The 19232-nt window shown below is 33.9% G+C and overlaps 1 protein-coding gene across 2 annotated transcripts in view; it reads left to right on the forward strand.

Moving 5' to 3' along the window:
• The first annotated feature begins 7810 nt into the window (after positions 1-7810).
• LOC126779073 (solute carrier family 28 member 3-like) overlaps positions 7811-19232 on the forward strand; it is a 33765-nt gene continuing 22343 nt past the window's right edge. Inside the window, exon 1 of one of the 2 annotated variants that reach the window (XM_050502889.1) lies at positions 7811-7957. The gene's annotated coding sequence lies outside the window, so the exon portion shown is untranslated. The remainder of the gene's footprint in view (positions 7958-19232) is intronic. The other variant, XM_050502890.1, reaches the window with a different exon arrangement.

Genomic DNA, 19232 nt, shown 5'->3' on the forward strand with positions numbered 1-19232 from the left:
TTATATGCCATAGTTATCAACGAATTAGTTAAATGTCATATCATTAATATATGATTTTTTTATTGTACTTAATTCCTATTTATTTTATTATTAGTATTATTTTAATTTAAGTAAAGACATTTAAGTTTTTAAGAGTTTATGTAACTGAATTTCAATATTGCCAAGATTTCGTTATCACTGGGTCTTCGAGAAATTTTATATATTTCAACTATGCTTTACAACAAATGTGATGTCTGCAAAGCTATTCCATAAGAGCAAACTAACACATCGTACAAAACGGTCGTTAATGGTCAGAAAGTGATGCGACATAGACCTTAATAGTTATAACATACACGCATACATACGCATTTCCAACAACCCGCACTGGAGCAGCGTGGTGGAATAAGCTCCACACCTTCTCCTCAAAAAAGGAGAGGAGGCCTTCAGCCCAGCAGTGGGACATTCACAGGCTGTTAAGGAAATACACGCATACAAATATATATTACCATAAGTCGGTTGTCAATATTTCACGGGTGATTGATGAAGTAAGTTCTTACTGAATAGCACTGCTGATATGAAATCGTACGGGATTTTCTCATTAATTGTTCCTGAACACAGATAATTATGTACTTATAATTAACATTTACAAATACATTATGATCTCATCAATAACTCCGTTGCTAAATTATTTATCGTTGAACTACTTCGGAAAATAATATTTGAATTGAGAAATTCGAGAAAAATCGCGAGTCATATAAATAAAAAATGGAGTAGATTGTTGGAATATTTTCCAGACGTCTTACTGCCTGCCTGTCTCCCAGCGGGTTATTACATTATTACACTTAACTACCAAATCTATAAAATTTAAATTCCCTTCCAAAGTTCTCCAACTTTGCAGACCATCAAAACGTTTTTTCGCTAATCCATAAAAAATACCATGGATTGTTCAAGATGAACCAATGATATAGCGTGAATTAAATTTCAAAAGGTTTAATTTCATTACTCCTATGGTTCGAAAACGAAAATTTATGGTACCCATTGAGAACCGTGTTTAGTAAATATTCTCTCTTAAAACTCATCTTATGACAATATTTATGGCACTCATAAACTTGGTTTAATTCAATTATCATAACTTTTTACACCTTCCAGAATCTTCCAGCGCTATTTCAAAATGTATTCATTAATTTTTAGTGCTTTTTTTTCTTAATTCAAGAGGACACAGGCTATCGAGATAATCTATTTGACATCTGTCAAAGGATATATATTCAAATATATTAAAAAATAATCATAAGCTTAACATTTATGTTCGATTTATGTTCGGTTCTCTATTAAAAGTTTAAATAAATATCCATTATAATATTAAATTTAAGTTACCGCATATATAAACGTGTTGCTAGCGTTAAAAAATGTAGAAATAATATTAAAATGTTACCACAATATAGGTGCTTCGGCAAATTAAAAATATGTAAATGTACTTATGTTTGCATAATAAGAATAATTATATTTATGTTACTAAATATATTGTTTCACTTAAATTAAGTACTTAATTAATTATAAATTTAATTCAATCGGTCGCATAATATATGTGAACTATAGTTTTTCCAATCCGTATTTGCGTTAACTTGTAATAAAATGTTTATATCTACTTAATATTTTCAATGTAGTTTATTCTAGTTCAAACTGGTTATAACTAAATTTGTCAGTTAAATTAAAAACTTGTTAAAGATATAATTTCTTTAAACAATTTACGGATTATATTAAAGAATATTATTTTATTATGTGCTCAATTTTCATGTAGATAACATCAAAATTTTACATTGTTATTTAATTGAATTTTAGTAAAATTTACTCTACTAAATTATTATGTTATAATCTGTGTTAAAAATTAAATCAATATCATAGCGTCATATTTGTACACAACTATGTTTAAAAAAGTTATTATTAAACTAAACATAATAGTTAGAGGACAGAGGGTGTATTAAATGGCATATGGACACTATGCCACTGACGCCATTTGACATATATAATTTGTGTCTCTGTTTCAAAATGGCGGCATTTGTCAAATATCTGCGAGACGGAGCGAAGTGATAATCTGGTGTGACTGTAGCTTTACGTATTTTCCGTCGTTAAGGTTGCCAGATATAAATAAGTATTCCTACGTTTTATTTGATTTATGTAACTGCAATTAATAGTTATTTCTGAAACGGCGCTTAAGATCTTTCGTTTTTTTAAACACCTAAATAATAAAGTATAAGCAATCTTAGGAATAAATAATAATTGCCCCTCCAGTTAATGTTTCATGATATCTTTATCATGACCTCCTCATGGATACGACCTTTTTTTAACGCTGGAAAAACGCATTACGCGTTTCCCCCACGGGAAAAGTGGAGCGATATGTGGGGCTCGCTGGTGGTGCGCCCCGAACATCGGAATACCCACTAAAAAACCAGCGGTACGATCATGCTACCTTTACAAGAGGATACGACCTTAACTCAAGAGTCGAAAATGCAACTTGCTCAACTGTAGCTGACCCTATATCGTTGAGGCGTTGAAGTTTCTGTACTTTCCGAATATAAACAGATTTAAATGCTTAAAGCACCTTTCACACTGACCACTTCGTCTCGCTACTCACGCAATTGTGTTAGGTCCATAACTTTTTAACCGCGCTTTGTATGACAAATAACAATAAAAATATGAATATGAATAACTTACATAATCTATGCTAACGAATTGAATAATTCAACTAACGTAGAATAGCAATTTAATTGCCAACAATTGTTGAATATTTAGGAAAAACAAAAGCCAATGTGGTATGTTATGATACAATAAGAAATATATATATATTTATTTGTTTAAAATATTTTTAATGTTAAACATTAAGCAATAACGGGCATATCTTCAATTGTTATTCGAACATATTTTTTTCAGTGTTGCCTGTTTTTTTGCATAATTTTGTAATTAAATTATTTCTTTGACAATAATAATGTGTATTTTGTCACTCACTGTTATGATTAATTTGGCTGAGAATGACGAAATAACAATCTTTTAATTTTTTTTACGTTATTATGACAATATGATTGTAAAAGTTTTTTTTTAAGTTTACGTAACATTTGTTTTTTTTTATCAATTATTTGTTCATATTAATTTTTCTAATATAATAAAAAGTTATTTTTTTCCAAATAGCAACTTTGCGTTTGATCAAAACTCTTCTAGCTTCATTTCTTTTATCTATTAAGTCAAAATAGCCCTTAAATGTATTTACAAAGATTATACATTTGCTTATGCATTTATCGCAGTTTTTTTTAATAGCTTAAAAATAATATAAAAAATAATTATTAAATATACTTTTGAAATTTTTTTCAAATTGATTTTGTATCTGTTATTATCTTGTGTTGTATTTAATATGTTAATGTTTTATCTGTAAACGCAAACCTTGATATTGTCGACAGATTTTTGTGTGTGCTGTGAGCGTTACATTCCATAGAAAGTAATTTACTGTATTAGAAATTAAATTTTCGTTGTATATGCAGAAAAATAAAGGATGTTAGCAAAATTGTTTTTTTTTTTTTTAATTCCACGTTTTGTTTATTCGCTTTGGACAATATCTGTGGAGATGGAGTTTGTAATAGATTTTAACCTAACTTCCTGTTGAGACAAAATAAAATATGAAGGTTTTATGAAACAAAGCCCTCCACTTGTCATTGTCTTGGTAGGGCTCTGAGTAAGCTCGTTTGGGTACCAACATCACATATCCAAATAGTGTGGTCCGGGTTGAAGGGTGAGTGAGATACTACAGGCAAAAACGACATAACATCTTAGTTTTCAAGGTTGTGGGCCTAATGACCATGTCATCGGTTATGGTTAATATTTTTTACAGTGACAATACCTATGGATGGTGGTGACCACGTACCATCACGTGGCCTAATTGCAAGTCTGCCAAATTATTAAGGGGCAACAAAGATACGTACGTGAACTAAAAGTTATAACTTTTGATAGACGATTTTGATGAAATATTGACTAAAGGGTACATTGAAGTACTCCTTATAATAATTTACTTATGTATTTGCATTTGTGATTTTTACCTGTTTTGAAAATTATCCCGGATACACACACAGATAACAAACAGACAGACAAAAATAATAAAAAATATTGGTTATGGTTAATGGTTTTGATACCTAGAAATAACTTAAAAAGAGGCAGCTATGATGAAATCACAGACTGAAATACATTTTATTTATTTGTACAGATAAACACATTGCTTATATTATTCGTTTCAGTTCAGCGATTGAATAAAATAGTTTTATGCTGCACACGTCGACGCGAAGCGTATAAAATAATAATCGCAATTCTTTAGATAGCACTCGTATGATAAAAATTCTGTGAATAATTATGACATAGTAACTATCTGTTGTTATACAATAGAAAATCCTGGAATCCAAGCCTCGACTTGTTTAACTCATCACCTGATATATTTCGTAAAACGGCAGCGGAATACATACAAACTATAATAATTAAGTGAATAAGTGTATTAATTAAATAAGTAAATGCTTTAGGTTCAACCTGTAATGTTTACTTCTATTTTGTAAATAAATAAATAAATAAGTTTAAAATTTAAAATAAAAAAGTATTTTTTATGTCTGTGTTATATCTCTTTAAAAACTATCTCTTTAAAAAGATATCACGTTGATTTTTATGTGAAAACTAAGACTGAACTGAACTGATCTTTTGGCGCGCTGGGGTTAAGATCCGCATACTGTGACGTTAAACGTCAAACATGACGTTTTACATCCAGTCTGGCGCGTATACTTCGTTGCTATATAATATATAAGTAATATATCCTCATTTTAATGAAGAAACTAAGTTTTTTTAATCATATTTTTTTTTGATAATCGTTCATTTTAATGTTTCACAATGTTTTTAATGTTTCACATTTGCATTGCGTCATGTGGTCGTTTTTTTCTTTTATTTATAGCCTGATACATAATTCCTATAAACTCTAATAAAAAATATAGTCTTAAAAAAGAATAGTTTTAGAAATTTTGCTATAAGGCAAATATTAAAGGCTTATAAATTAGAAAGTAGATATACGATCTCTTATGTAAGTACGACCTTGCTGATTGTGTACATATGCAAATATCCTTATGATCAAAGACAAATAGGGTTGATACAGTCAACATTATATAATTGTATATAAGCTCTTGGATATTCGCGAATATTTAGTTTTTTCTTTTTAATTTTGTAAATATTTTTATAAGCTATGCAAATTTACAAAGTCGCTCGCCCTGCAATATTTCTATTCTGTGAGAACAACCTAAAAAAACGATCGTCAAATATCAGAAAGTGATATCCGAAATTGAATATTACAAGTATGTAATTTTTAAACTCGCATAAAACAACAACAACGCAACAGATTGAGTTTTCAACATTTCACGATTGAGATTCGAAGTTTTTATTGAATAATTTTTTTTTTTATAGAATAGGAAGGTGGACGAGCATATAGGCCACCTGATGGTAAGTGGTCACCAAACGCCCTTAGACATTGGCATTGTAAGAAATGTCAACCATTGCTTATAGCCAATGCGCCATCAACCTTGGGAACTAAGATTTTATGTCCCTTGTGCCTGTAATTACACTGGCTCACTCACCCTTCAAACCGGAACACAACAATATCAAGTATTGCTGTTTTGCGGTAGAATATCTGATGAGTGGGTGGTACCTACCCAGACGAGCTTGCGCAAAGCCCTACCACCAGTAAAGTAAAAAAAGCTGCAGTGCTATTCTGTAGGAACTCATTACTCACCCGTGAAATGTTCACAGCTTATGGTAACTATTTTATGCGTGTACTCATCTAATGTTACAATTATTACGGTTGATGTCGCATATCGCTTTCTGACAATTCCCGACCGTTTTCTGTGGTCAATATATATTTGTTTTAAATAGTTTCTGAATAAATAATATAAAAAAGCGCATTGTCTTATTTCAATGACATTATAAATATAATATTAGTCGTAATAGTAGCGCTCTTACCCGCGAGTTGTTTTATATTAAAATGGCGTTATTCGAGGTTGTCATTATAATATTTAAATGTCTTAACACGTTATCATATGCACGTACTTTACAAGGTTTTTAGAACCAACAATGGCGAGTTTTAGTTTTTGTTTGTTAACTCATTTCGAAGTGGTTGAATTTTGCAGCTCCTATAGCAAATAATTAAAGCAAATTGCCTGGTAGGAATATATCAAATCTTTAAAAATGACTTCATTGTCTATGGTCTTATCTCAATATCTGTGATTAGATTTTTGATTAGATTCCATAGACTAAAGACGAATAGTAACAATAATAATTCATTGTTTTAACACTAATTTCACCATGCTGTCCAAGTGTGATTTGATACCTACAAATATGGTAGAAATTCAACCGAAACAAGGTTTCAAAATGTTTTTCGTCATTGGTGAGCACGAATTATAATGATATTTTATTTCAATTATTTTATTCTATCATTTTATCCTATATGAGTCTAATATCAACTAAAAAAACACATATTGTAGGACGCCCTGTGGCAAGGTGAGCCGACGATTTAAAAAAAGTGCCAGGTACGGGATGGATACGGGCTGCCCAAGATCGGGATGGTTGGCGTTCTATGAGGGAGGCTTTCGACCAGCAGTGGACGGCTAAAAGCTGAAAAAAAAGAAACAAACATTTGCTTAAAATCTACGTGTTCTATCAAACTCATTACATTTAATTATTGTTAGTCAAAATAAATTCAATTAAGGTCAAATTTCTAGGTGATAGGACTTTGTGCACGCCCGTCTGGGTATATAGCCACTCATCTGATATTCTACCGCTTATTATTACATTTCGGTTGAAATGGCAAGTAAGTGTAACTACAGGCACAAGGGACATAACATCTTTGTTCCCAAGGTTGGTGGCGCATTGGCGTTGTATAGAATGGTTAATATTTATTGCATCGCCAATGTCTATGGGCGACTTTTTGAAGAAGAAGTTACAACAACCTGTGAAGAAACTGCAGGTTATTTTTATCTAATTATGTAATTGTTTGGAATTTCCAATGTGATAAAATCAGGTAGCGTACGTTACATTTCAAAAAGAGCCGTCATCCATTAATTTTTAACAACGCACGCCTTTAACACACAAGCGTTTTTTACAATGTTTATAAAATGGGTCATCTATTTAAGATCATAATATAAGTTCTACTAAATAATAATAATATCCTGGGACATTATTAACAGGCCATCTGATCCCAAACTAGGCCGAGCTTGTACGATGGAAACCAGACAACTGGTATACTACATATACTACTTTTTTTTGTAAATACATACTTGTATAGATAATTACACCCAGACTCAGGACAAACTGTCATATTCATGTACACAAATGTCTGTCCTGGATGGGTATCGAATCTACCTTCGGCGTGAAAGGCAAGTATCTACTAACCACGCCAACCGGCCAGTCATAAAATACTTGTAAGGAAAATCATTAAATAGTAACGCTTTTCTTATGTATTTGTCGCGTTATCGATTAACAGTGTCTAATGATAAAATTCATAATTTTGAATCTAATGACGAATAAGATTAAAATGTAAAAATACACATTAAATATAGTATTCAAGTGTTAATTTTGTGATTTTTCAGAAAAACGCAAGTAAAGCTTTATTTATTCCTAAATACTTAAAAGGAAAGATATAGTCAAACATTATCATATATTTAGATATAACAATTAAGTTATTATTTTTTTAAAACGCTCAAAACCAATGCTTAGCAACCCTAGCAAAACTAGGGAAAGACTTTTGAATTAAAAAATAGTTTTGCGTGAAACATCGCCGCGTGCGGACGTTTGGTTACAAAGTCTCGTGTCGTTTTCGAAATAATTGTGTTATGTGCATGACGCTCAAGGACTGGCTACAGAGATTATGTTTTATCTTCTAAGATAAAAACGTATAAAAATATATCTCAGTAAGGTAAGGTATTTAAAATAAATAAATAGTTTTTAATAATTATATTTAAAAAACATAATAATATTTTAGAAATTACTCTCTACGCTTTAAATAAAACTGAACAAAGTCCATTAACATTGAATCGGAGCACCTTGCAGCTGGAATCCAACTCGCAGAGAAGTTACACGCGAAAAACATATTTACATTCCAATTTTAAATTCGCTTAAAAAAGGTTCTATAGAAATTTTTAAAATGCTTAGCAATTTCGTTTATCCAATTAATAAATATTTAAATTATAATTATGTAACAATCTTTACTTTAATAAGAGAACAGAAATATATTAACTTTCATTGGAATAAATTCCAATAAGAAAAATAAAAGTCTATCCTAGTAAACTATTTGTATTTTTTACTAATAATTTTACGATTAATTTATAGAAAATATTTTTTTTTATATTCAATACAATTTAATAGTAAATAACATGCAATGATAATGTCCTTCAGACCGATTTCGGTCATGGCGGCAAGTCTCAAAAGAGATTAGCCAACTGCGCAGGACATGTTATGTATGACAATACACAAGTTTATGTGCAAAACAGGTGCAATCTCTATTCCCTAACTCTCAAAATCCGATGAAACGGAAATCCGACACGACCGGAAAGACGAAGGATCAACGGCTTTGCGTGCTTTCCGAGGCACAGGGGTGTAGACACTTCCAACATTCTCGAAAAACTGAGTAACTTTTTATTGGCCCGAATTGGGATTTTAGCCCAGGACTTCGGGATCTGCGGCCTATTCCGGCCTTATAGGTCTATAACGAGGCAGTCAGTCGGAGACAAATAACATAATGAAAGACATAACGATAAACATATTCATTGGTAATCGTTATTTGGCATAAAATAAAATATTTGATTTTAAATTTGATTTTAATCTCAATTCAAATTATTGTAAACATTTTTGAATTGAACTAACATAAAAATTTCCTTATATTTTTTCCTTAAGATAATAATGCGCAGTTAAAAAATCCTAGTGAGATATAACTAGTAAGTAATGAGAGGAATTGATTTATCTATATTTATAAAATCATTTGTCCTGTCTGCCAATCAATGCAGTTAGCGTACACAGACACTACAAGTATAATAACTCATCCTTATTCGATTCTAAATATCAATAAGTCGTAATTCAAAGTTGTTTTAAGCAATTTTTAAACACGTAATTTTTTTTAAGTTATTTTTTAGGTTAAGTTAAATAAAAAGCCGATCTAGAATGTACCGAGAAGTACCAAATTACAATATATACCAATTGTATATATTGTCTTTTAAATATTGCGACAAAAGAAATTTAAAGACTGAATTCGTTGCTTTATCACGATTATTAAAAAAATAAAGTCCAACCACAGACTATGTCTATAATCTATATCAAGTAATAAACCTTATTTATTATCTATATTTTAAATGTTAAAACTTATCTTTTTATCGCGTTATAATGATAAAGAATTTGATAAATATTTAAATCTTAATAACAAACTATTACTATGAATCAAAACACAATCTATTTATCTCTGCGTTAGTCCATATCCAGAATTCAAGCTATTTCCATATTGAGTTTCACCAAAATCGGCGAATGGGTTACCCATAATAAAGTAAGAGTAAGAGATTCAATGCGTGCAAATCATTGAAAGATGTCATGTATGAAGAATCAGAGAAATGCTGTGACATTATTTTAGTGAATTTCTTATTTGTAAAGAAAGAACTTCACAAAGCGAAGACTGCTCCTGAAATCTATATGTCGCAGCGTCAGTACTATGACGATATCTATCGGAAACGTCAAGCAGTTCATAGCTGCTTGGGTGGGGTTGTTGCCATTGTGTTTTTGGAGAGTTGGACTAACAGTTAAAAACAGAAAAAAAGATGGTTGGAGAATTCGAACTGGAGGATCAACGGGGGTCAAGATAGAAAAGGAAAAGGCAGAAGGAGCGATCGTGTAGAATGCTACGTGGCATCGAACTCACCGCGTTTCCGGTCCAATTAATTCTGTAAAGTTAATTTGCGATCTGTGTAAGTTGTCGATTAAACGGACCATTATATCAAGTGCCAAGAGTGTTGGTTTTTTTTTATATATTTGCCGAGAGGGCAAATTACTACTGGTAAGTGGTAGTATAGTCCAAACGCGACGACGGCCAGTACAGTCGGGAAGAATGTTCTGCACTAGCCGCCTTCGCCTTGCTGGCCCGCAAGATGCCTCTTCAGTCCTCGTTTGAAGGAACCCGGGTTGTAAGAGGAGAGGAACACGTGAGCTGGTAAGGAATTCCATTTTTTGGAAGTGCGACAAAGAAAGGAGTTGTCAAATATCTTCACCATGGCCGAACAATCGCATAACGAGTCTTCACATCAACCCCGGACATATATATATGATATATAAGCGAAATACCACTCATCACGAGATCTGAACTGTCCACCCGATTAACTTGGGTTACTCCTTCCTCATTGTAGACGCTCAAGAACTAAGAACGGATTTTACGCGAATACTACCCGTAATATTTTTTTATTCTTATCTACCCGTGCGAATCCGGGGCGGTTAGCTTGTTTTACTATAAAATGAATAAATCGTTCAATTATATTCAATTTGGATACATCGCTTATATTATTATATACTATACAATAAACACTCCAGGAATGGAAACTGAACACTCGTACAAGTGTACTTTTTTTTTAAATATATAAGCTAGCATTTGACTGTTATCACACATGATGGAAAGTGATGATACAGTCTAAGGTGGAGCGCGCTTGCCTAGAATATGCCTATTCACTCTTGACTTGAAGGTACCCATATTGTAGGTGGTGGGAAAAACGGAGGTCGGGGGGTATTCCAGACCTTAGTGGTGCGTATCAGAAATAACGCTAATTTTTTTTCTAATATCCCAAGCATTTTGTTTGAATATTTAATTAACATAGATATAGCTTACAACATTTTGTGCACTAAAAACAGTTGTCGATTAATATATCGTTATTTATAGCATAACTCTATTTTCAGAGCTCCAATAAAATCTTCGCTGACATTTAAAACGCCATTTTTTCACGAATCCATTATAACATAGATTATTCAAAATCTCAACCAATAATCAAACCGAAAATTCAAAGTTGTTTATTTGTTTTAACTTATCCAATGATTGGAATAATCTTTAAATGGCCTAGCCTATTAAAAAAAACCAGCCGAGATGGCCCAGTGGGTCAAACCCGGGCAAGCACCACTGAATTTTCGTGTCTATAATTCATCTTGTGCTTTACGTTGAAGGAAAACATCGTGAGGAAACCTGCATGTGTCTGATTTCACTGGAATTCTGCCACATGTGTATTCTACCGATCCGCATTGGAGTAGCGTGGTGGAATAAACTCCAAACCTTCTCCTCTTAATCAAGCTAAAACCCTTTAACCAGAGCTTGCTCTGAAGTGAAGTAAGGTTCCTGGATGAAGGATTTTCTGCTATAAGCACACAACGGTTACTGCGACGAAGTCCAGTTCTATCATAACATGTACAGTATCATAATGGTGATAGACTGGACAAGGGTGTTGGTGAATAACACGATTGTTTATATATTTTACTTCCTTCACATTTCATTCTGTCCACTGTAATGTTATAAATGTGACCTATTATAAATTTTTGTATTACATATACACATATTTGTATATGTATTGTATACATAGACGGGCTTGCACAAAGACGTTGTAAGTTGTAAAACGTCTGATGAGAACCACGTGACATGAAAAATATCTCGATCTAGGTTATGAGGTTTCAATATGAGGTGTCCACTGCTACTAGCCCCATCGTTATATCTGTAGATGCTTTGATCCACAGCTTCCCCCACCATCCGAGTTGCCTGGAGTTCGGTGACATTTCACTCGCAATTAAAATGAAGAAATCGGTGCCGTTATATCGACTAGGTTATTCAGTTTCTTAAGCTAAGACACACAGACAGACATTCTGGCACTGACTCACGGCCATCAGCAACCCCTTTCTCCCGATTGGGGTGTAACCTTTGGCCATTACAAATATGTATTTGTGTAAATAGGATGTAAGTTTGTACATATTTATGCTTATGTGTGTGTAACTATGTGTTTAATATCGTATATATTATCCGCGGACGTCAGTTATATTTATGTATCATAATAATATTTTTTTATTTCAGATTTACTTGAAAATAATTTAAATACAAATTACAATTATTTTCATTCCTCTATTCAATGTTACATTACCTTATTTAACAGTGTAAGCAAAAACTACCGTTTCGAAACATATAAAGAGATATTTTTGTTTTGTACTTTTTTTCATTTTATATAATAATAAAGAAATAGTCAGAAGACGATAGTTTCATTCCCAAGGAGTATTGTTTTAATCAATAATAATATTACAAATGTGAAAGCAACTCTGTATGAGTGTTATGCTTTCCCGCTAAGCCGCTGAACCGATTTTGATGAAATTCGGTATGAAGCAAGTTTGAGCCCCGGGGAAGGACATACACCAGCCCCCTCCTTCCTTCCCCCTAACACGCGTTTGAAACACTAGTAGTTAATAAATATTTAATAATGTACAAAAGAATCGACAAGAAACTTAGCCTTGCCTTACTGACAGATCGCAGATTAAATAATTGTATTTTTATAACGCCGTAAGCGTATTTAATTGTCTACTATTGTCATAATAGTTAACAATTAAGTTTGGTGTTAACATAACGGTATAAGTTCATATCGGTTCGGTTCCGATCCGAATAAATATAGAATAGTCAAAGTTGATTTGGAATTGAATCGGGAACTTAACGTAATCGGTATAGATTAGTAGAATTGGCTCCCCCACATCAGATAACAATCTTCCACGTGTGTAATGGAGTAGAATGGCGGAGTAAGCTCCTTATCTTCTCCTCAAAAATTAGTCTTAGCCCAGCAATGGGACATTTATAAGCTTTGAGATTTTTTTTGTTAGGAAAAACTGAGCGGCGGATGACTGCAATGAGAATACAAAATACTTGAACAAATTGTCTTCTTTTTCTGAAACGTCAACGTTAAATTTAAACAATTCCATTTCAATCTGAACGCTCATTGGTCATTTATTACGTCATCGGCTTCCATTGACCAATGAGCGTTCGTTATCAGATGTTAACAATTTACAAGAACAGGTATATTGAAAATTCTTGTAAGTAGCTTTAGATCATTATTGATACTGTTCTTATAAGATAACAATGATAACGTGTAGCCTTGACGTATTGAGGAAAAATATTGAAAACGGCCTATTTACCCGTTCTTTTATATAAATATTACTGCTCAACTGATTTTGTTTATACGTTCAAGTGGATGGATGGGTTAGATTGGTAGCAATGCGATCAAACTCTATATAACCAAATTAAAAACTTATATCGCCCATACGCAATCTGGAGGCGTAGTATATAATAGTTTTGTTTTAGACACGATACTTATTTATTTAGTTTGAAGCCTTATTGTTAACGAAATAAAGTTCAAAATTCCATTAAATATTTATGACTGGTTATGGGGAAATCCCAAGGGGAGATCCACATTCTGTGGTATATCCATATTGTTGGAGGCATTATTATATGATTAATTTCTTTAAATAATATTTATTTAAATAAAGTAATAGAGTCTATTGTGTTGCACCGTAGTTTACTGCGCCTCTCGATGGGCGTCCTTAGCCACCACCAGCATGACGCTAACCACCGGAATTGACAACCACTGAAAAATACCACTAAAATAGACCTTACCAAAAAATTATTTCAGGTAATAACTATGACCTGCTATCTGACGCTACTAGTGCAGAAGTCCGATCATAATACGATTGGATGAAAAACGGAACGTGTTTTCCGAGGCACGAGATCGTAAACACTGCTAACGCGCCACTGCCAATTACTTAACAGCAAAGTCCATTATATTTTGGCTTCTTAGACTCCTAAGACTTCGAGGTCAGTGACCTCATAACCCTCTAGTGACGACTTCGGACAATATTAACTATATGAAAAAGACATTTCTATCATTTTCAACATGATTAGAATAAAATGTCTTTAAGCACGTGTTTTTAAACAATAAACACGTTAACTGATGAAACATGTTAACTGATAAAATGCTTCCCCGTTAATACATATATAACAAATATAAAAATAGATTTACTGGTGGTAGAGCTTTGTGTACGCTCGTCTGGGTAGGTACCACCCACTCATCAGATATTCTACCGCAAAACAGCAGTACATGGTATTGTTGTGTTCCGGTTTGAAGGGTGAGTGAGCCAGTGTAATTACAGGTACAAGGAACATAACATCTTAGTTCCCAAGGTTGGTGGCGCAGTGGTGATGTAAGCGATGGTTAACATTTCTTACTATGCCAACGTCTATGGGCGTTGGTGACCACTTACCATCAGGTGGCCCATATGCTCTTCCGCCTTCTTATTCTATAAAAAAAACATCGCTAGTTCTGCCGAACTCACACAAACGCACAAAGTATATTGTTATGTAAAGAGAATATATTGTTATGTTATATAAAACAAGCACAGGCTGAATACACAATACAGATAATGATTCACAATATAAGGCGTAATGCTTTCACTCGTTAATAACGCGCGTGTATTACATTTAAGCGATCGAGACGTAATATATAGTAAAGTAACAGCCTGTGAATATCCCACTGCTGGGCGAAGGCCACCTCTCCTTTTTGGAGGAGAACGTTTGGAGCTTATGCCATCACGCTTTTTTTTTTTTTATATGCGCCGGGATGGCAAATGACTACTCCACCTGATGGTAAGTTGTAGTATAGTCCAAACGCGACGACGGCCAGTACAGTCGGGAAGAATGTTCTTTACTAGCCGTCCCGCCTTGCCGGCCCGCAAGATGCCTCTTCACGCCTCGTTTGAAGGAACCCGGGTTGTAAGAGGAGGGGAACACGTGAGCTGGTAAGGAATTCCATTTTTTGGGAGTGTGACAAAGAAAGGAGTTGCCAAATTTCTTTGTGCGCGATGGAATTGATGTCACAGTTAGGCGGTGACATCGAGAACCAGTTCGCGTGGACTTAAGAAGGAAGGGGGAAGCAGAAATTAGAGAAAATAATTCCTCAGAGCACTCGCCGTGAAACAGTCGATAGAAAGCGCTCAGTGCTGCTATCTCGCTGCTTCAATGCGGGTTGTGAGCAGACATGTGGCAGAATTTCAGTGATTTGTTATACACATGCAAATTCCCTCACGATGTTTTCCTTCACCGTCAAGCATGAGATGTATTATAATCACAAATTAGGCACACGTAAAGCCGTTGGTCCTATGCCTGAACTCTTTTCGGTCGTATCAGATTGCCATCACATCGGATTATGAGAGTCAGGGAATAGAGAGTGCACCTATGTTTGCGCACACACTTATGCACTATAATATCTCCTGCGTAGTTGGCTAATGTCTCATGAGATTAGCGGCCGTGGCCGAAATCGGTCTGGAGGACATATTATTATATATATACAGTGCTCTATCTTCATACAAATGGTCGAAACGCGAGTCAAACCTACGTACCTAAGTTCGGTACACACTCGGTACACTACAGCGGCGATTGCGCCGCAATGACGACCGAACTTTGTGAAGATTTTATAAGCTGCAAGCGTGCGACATTAATTTGAATTTAAATTAATATTCCAATTGTAATTTTGTATTTTTTGTTAAATTTACTATTAAATTCTATTACATTACTATTTCATTCACACGAATCAATTTTTTTTTTGAACAAAAATTATAATATTTATAATCGCAAAACTAGAAAGAAACTCAAGTAGGAAGACTAAATTAAAATACTGTTGACAGCTGTTGTTGACTGTTGTAGGTACTTATTTAAAGGACAGGCCGAGTCACAACACTGTATATATAATATTACCGTGTCATTGACTTATTGTATGTGTATATAACTAATCTATCTAAACTACCTGCAAATAATGATTAAGAAGATTGATAAATATTTCATATTAATAGTAATACATTTACTGGTGGTAGAGCTTTGTGCAAGCTCATCTGGGTAGGTACCACCCACTCATCAGATATTCTACTGCAAAACAGCAGTACTTGGTATTGTTGTGTTCCGGTTTGAATGGGTGAGTGAGCCAGTGTAATTACAGGCACAAGGGACATAACATCTTAGTTCCCAAGGTTGGTGGCGTATTGGTGATCTAAGTTAATATTTTATATATATATAAAATATTAACTTAGATATGTATATATTAACTTAGATATTAACTTAGATATGTATATGTATAGTTAATATTTCTTACAATGCCAATGTCTAAGGGCGTTGGTGACCACTTACCATCAGGTGGCCCATATGCTCGTCCGCCTTCCTATTCTATAAAAAAAATCATTTATGTTATTTTATTTTCCCATATTTAATTCATTTTGTTATAATTTATAAAAAAGTATGACGCAATATTTTTTTGTTAAGTGGTAACTGTGTTTTGTGTTTAATATTTTTAATAGACCACCATTATTATACCAGATTAAGTACAACTAATGTAATTACGGGCCGGTTGGCGTGGTTGGCCTTTCACGCCGAAGGTTGTGGGTTCGATTCCCACCCAAGACAGACATTTGTGTGCATGAACATGTCTGTTTGTCTGAGTCTGGATGTAATTATCCATATAAGTGTGTATTTACAAAAGAAAAGTAGTATATGTAGTATATCAGTTGTCTAGTTTCCATAGTACAAGCTCTGCTTAGTTTAGGATCGGATGGCCGTGTTTGAATGTCCCAGGATATTATTATTAACTAAATTTAATTTATATGCTGGTATATTATAATAGACATTATTGTGTGTTCTGCATTGAGTTTTCAGTCCGATCTAACAGAATACTATAGAAAGTCAAAATATCATAGTGCGCATAGACTTTAATAGATAACTATTTATTTCGTTCTTGATACATTTGTATTTTAAGGTTAAATTCTCCGTAGTTGACTCGTGACTGCATTCTGAGGACCTTGAACGAGCAGTGTGTTTCGGTGTTTGAATTTACGAGATAAAAAAAATATGTTCGTCTTAAAACAATATCGTAATTATAATTATAATTGTGAAAGTTTATTTGTTTGCTACACTTTCACGCCTTTTTTTAAATCGAGGCTTATAAGTGGATCACCTGATGGTGATTGGTTACTACCACACATAGATATTTGCATTTTAAGAAATATTAACCATCCTTTACATTGGCACGCTACCAATCTTGGGTACTAAAATGTTTTTTAACTTGTGCCTGCAGTTAGACTGGATCACTCAACGTTCCATCTAGAACATAACAATACTACTTTGGCGATAGAACATGAGATTAGTGGGTGGTCTACCCAGATGGGCTTGCACAAAACCCTTCCACCAAGGCGAAATAAGGGTTTATTATCACTATTAGCACGGAGACTGGAAAATGTTAATGTGTTCACTTCCGTGCCTCGGTGTGCACGTAATGCCGTCCTGCTACTGAATTGTTTCCGGTCGTGTTGGGTTGCCAAATTATATACCATGAATGAGGGAATAGAGAGTGCACCTCTGTTTGCACACACAGTGCACAACTAAAACATGTAATGCGCTGTTGGCTAATCTCTCTTGAGATTGGTCGCCGTGGCCGAAATAGTTGAAAAACATGCAATTTTTCCGTATGTCCTTCACCGTCGAGTACGTGACATACAAAACTAATGAAAATTCAATAGTGCTTAAATACAACTGCACCCTAACCTCTGTATCCAGTTGTTTCCAGCTGTCTCGCCACCTCATCAGTCGTCCTAGTCTGGTCTAACTTCTCTACTCCGAATGATCTTTCAATCACTTCCAGAACAGAGATTCGAGTAATTTTTATTCCCATCGCTCATCAATTCTATCAAACTTCGCATGTTCATTTAATGTCTTAAAAATTTTACCATTTAATCAGTCGTATCTGATACTCATAAACATACGTAGTTACAAGAAATAATTCCTAAATAAAGATTACGATAAAGCCACGTGCTTTTGCAACGCGGATGAAACACATTATCAAATGAAACGGCTTATCAACGGCTTAATATTATATTCGTTCCCAATCTACAATAGTAATAATTAGTAAATTATGATAACATTTATAATCGCGCTGACGAAATTAATATGCAAAAATTTTTATATAGTTTATTATGATTGTGATAATTGTGTATAATAATAATAATGGATTTTGGAATATCGATAAAATTATTTATTAGTAATAAATTTGCTCAATTTTATTTATTTATTTGTTTATAGAAACACTAAAAAATGTTGCAATAATGGCAACAATGAAACAACATGCGGTAAGGCATCCTGTGTTTTTGAGGAGAAGTTATAGAGCTCATATCAATGTGGGTTACGTTTGTGTTGGTGGATATGTTTCTGGTAGTCGGGCTTTGTGCAAGCTCGTCTGGGTAAGTACCACCCACTCATCAGATATTCTACCGCAAAACAGCGGTACTTGGTATTGTTGTGTTCCGGTTTGAAGGGTGAGTGAGCCAGTGTAATTACAGGCACAAGGGACATAACATGTTAATTCCCAAGGTTGGTGGCGCATTGGCGATGTAAGCGATGGTTAACATTTCTAACAACGCCAATGTCTATGGGCGTTGGTGACCAATTACCATCAACGAGAAAAAAATTGTGGCAGAATTCTTATCAAGTACATGAAGATATCCTCGACGTTTTCCATCACCGAGCATAAGGTGAATTATAATTATGGGAACTAAGGTGTTATGTCTCTTGTGCCTGTAGTAACAAGCCCACTCAGTCTTCAAACTGGAACACAGCAATACAAGTTGCTGTTTAGCATAGGTAGAATATCTGATGAGTGGGTGGTGCCTATCCACATAGGCTTGCACTTATCACCGAGTATTATTATTAGGAATTTAGTCTTAGATAATTCATTATCTTTCAAATGATTTAATCATTATTATATTTATATTGCCTGATAGACGTGTTTTGTTTTGGACACGATTGTAAATTGTCATCGAAATAAGAAAATGCAGTCATGACATCCTGGATTATTTATTGCCATCTGATGGTAAGTGGTCACCAAAGCCATAGGCAATGACATTTTAAGAAATGTTAACCATCGCTTTCATCGCCAATGCCAATACCAAGTACTGCTGGTTTGCGGTAAAATATTTTATGAGTCGGTGGGAACTACCCAGACGAGCTTGCACAAAGCCCTACCACCTGTAACCAGTAAGTTATTTCAAATGATTGATGACGATGGTAATTTCAAGAGATACAAGTGAGCCGATTGCGCATTACATATGAGCATTCTTTA

Source organism: Nymphalis io, chromosome 28 (genome assembly GCF_905147045.1).
Source record: "Nymphalis io chromosome 28, ilAglIoxx1.1, whole genome shotgun sequence".
In the NCBI taxonomy this organism is placed as follows: Eukaryota; Metazoa; Arthropoda; class Insecta; order Lepidoptera; family Nymphalidae; genus Nymphalis; species Nymphalis io.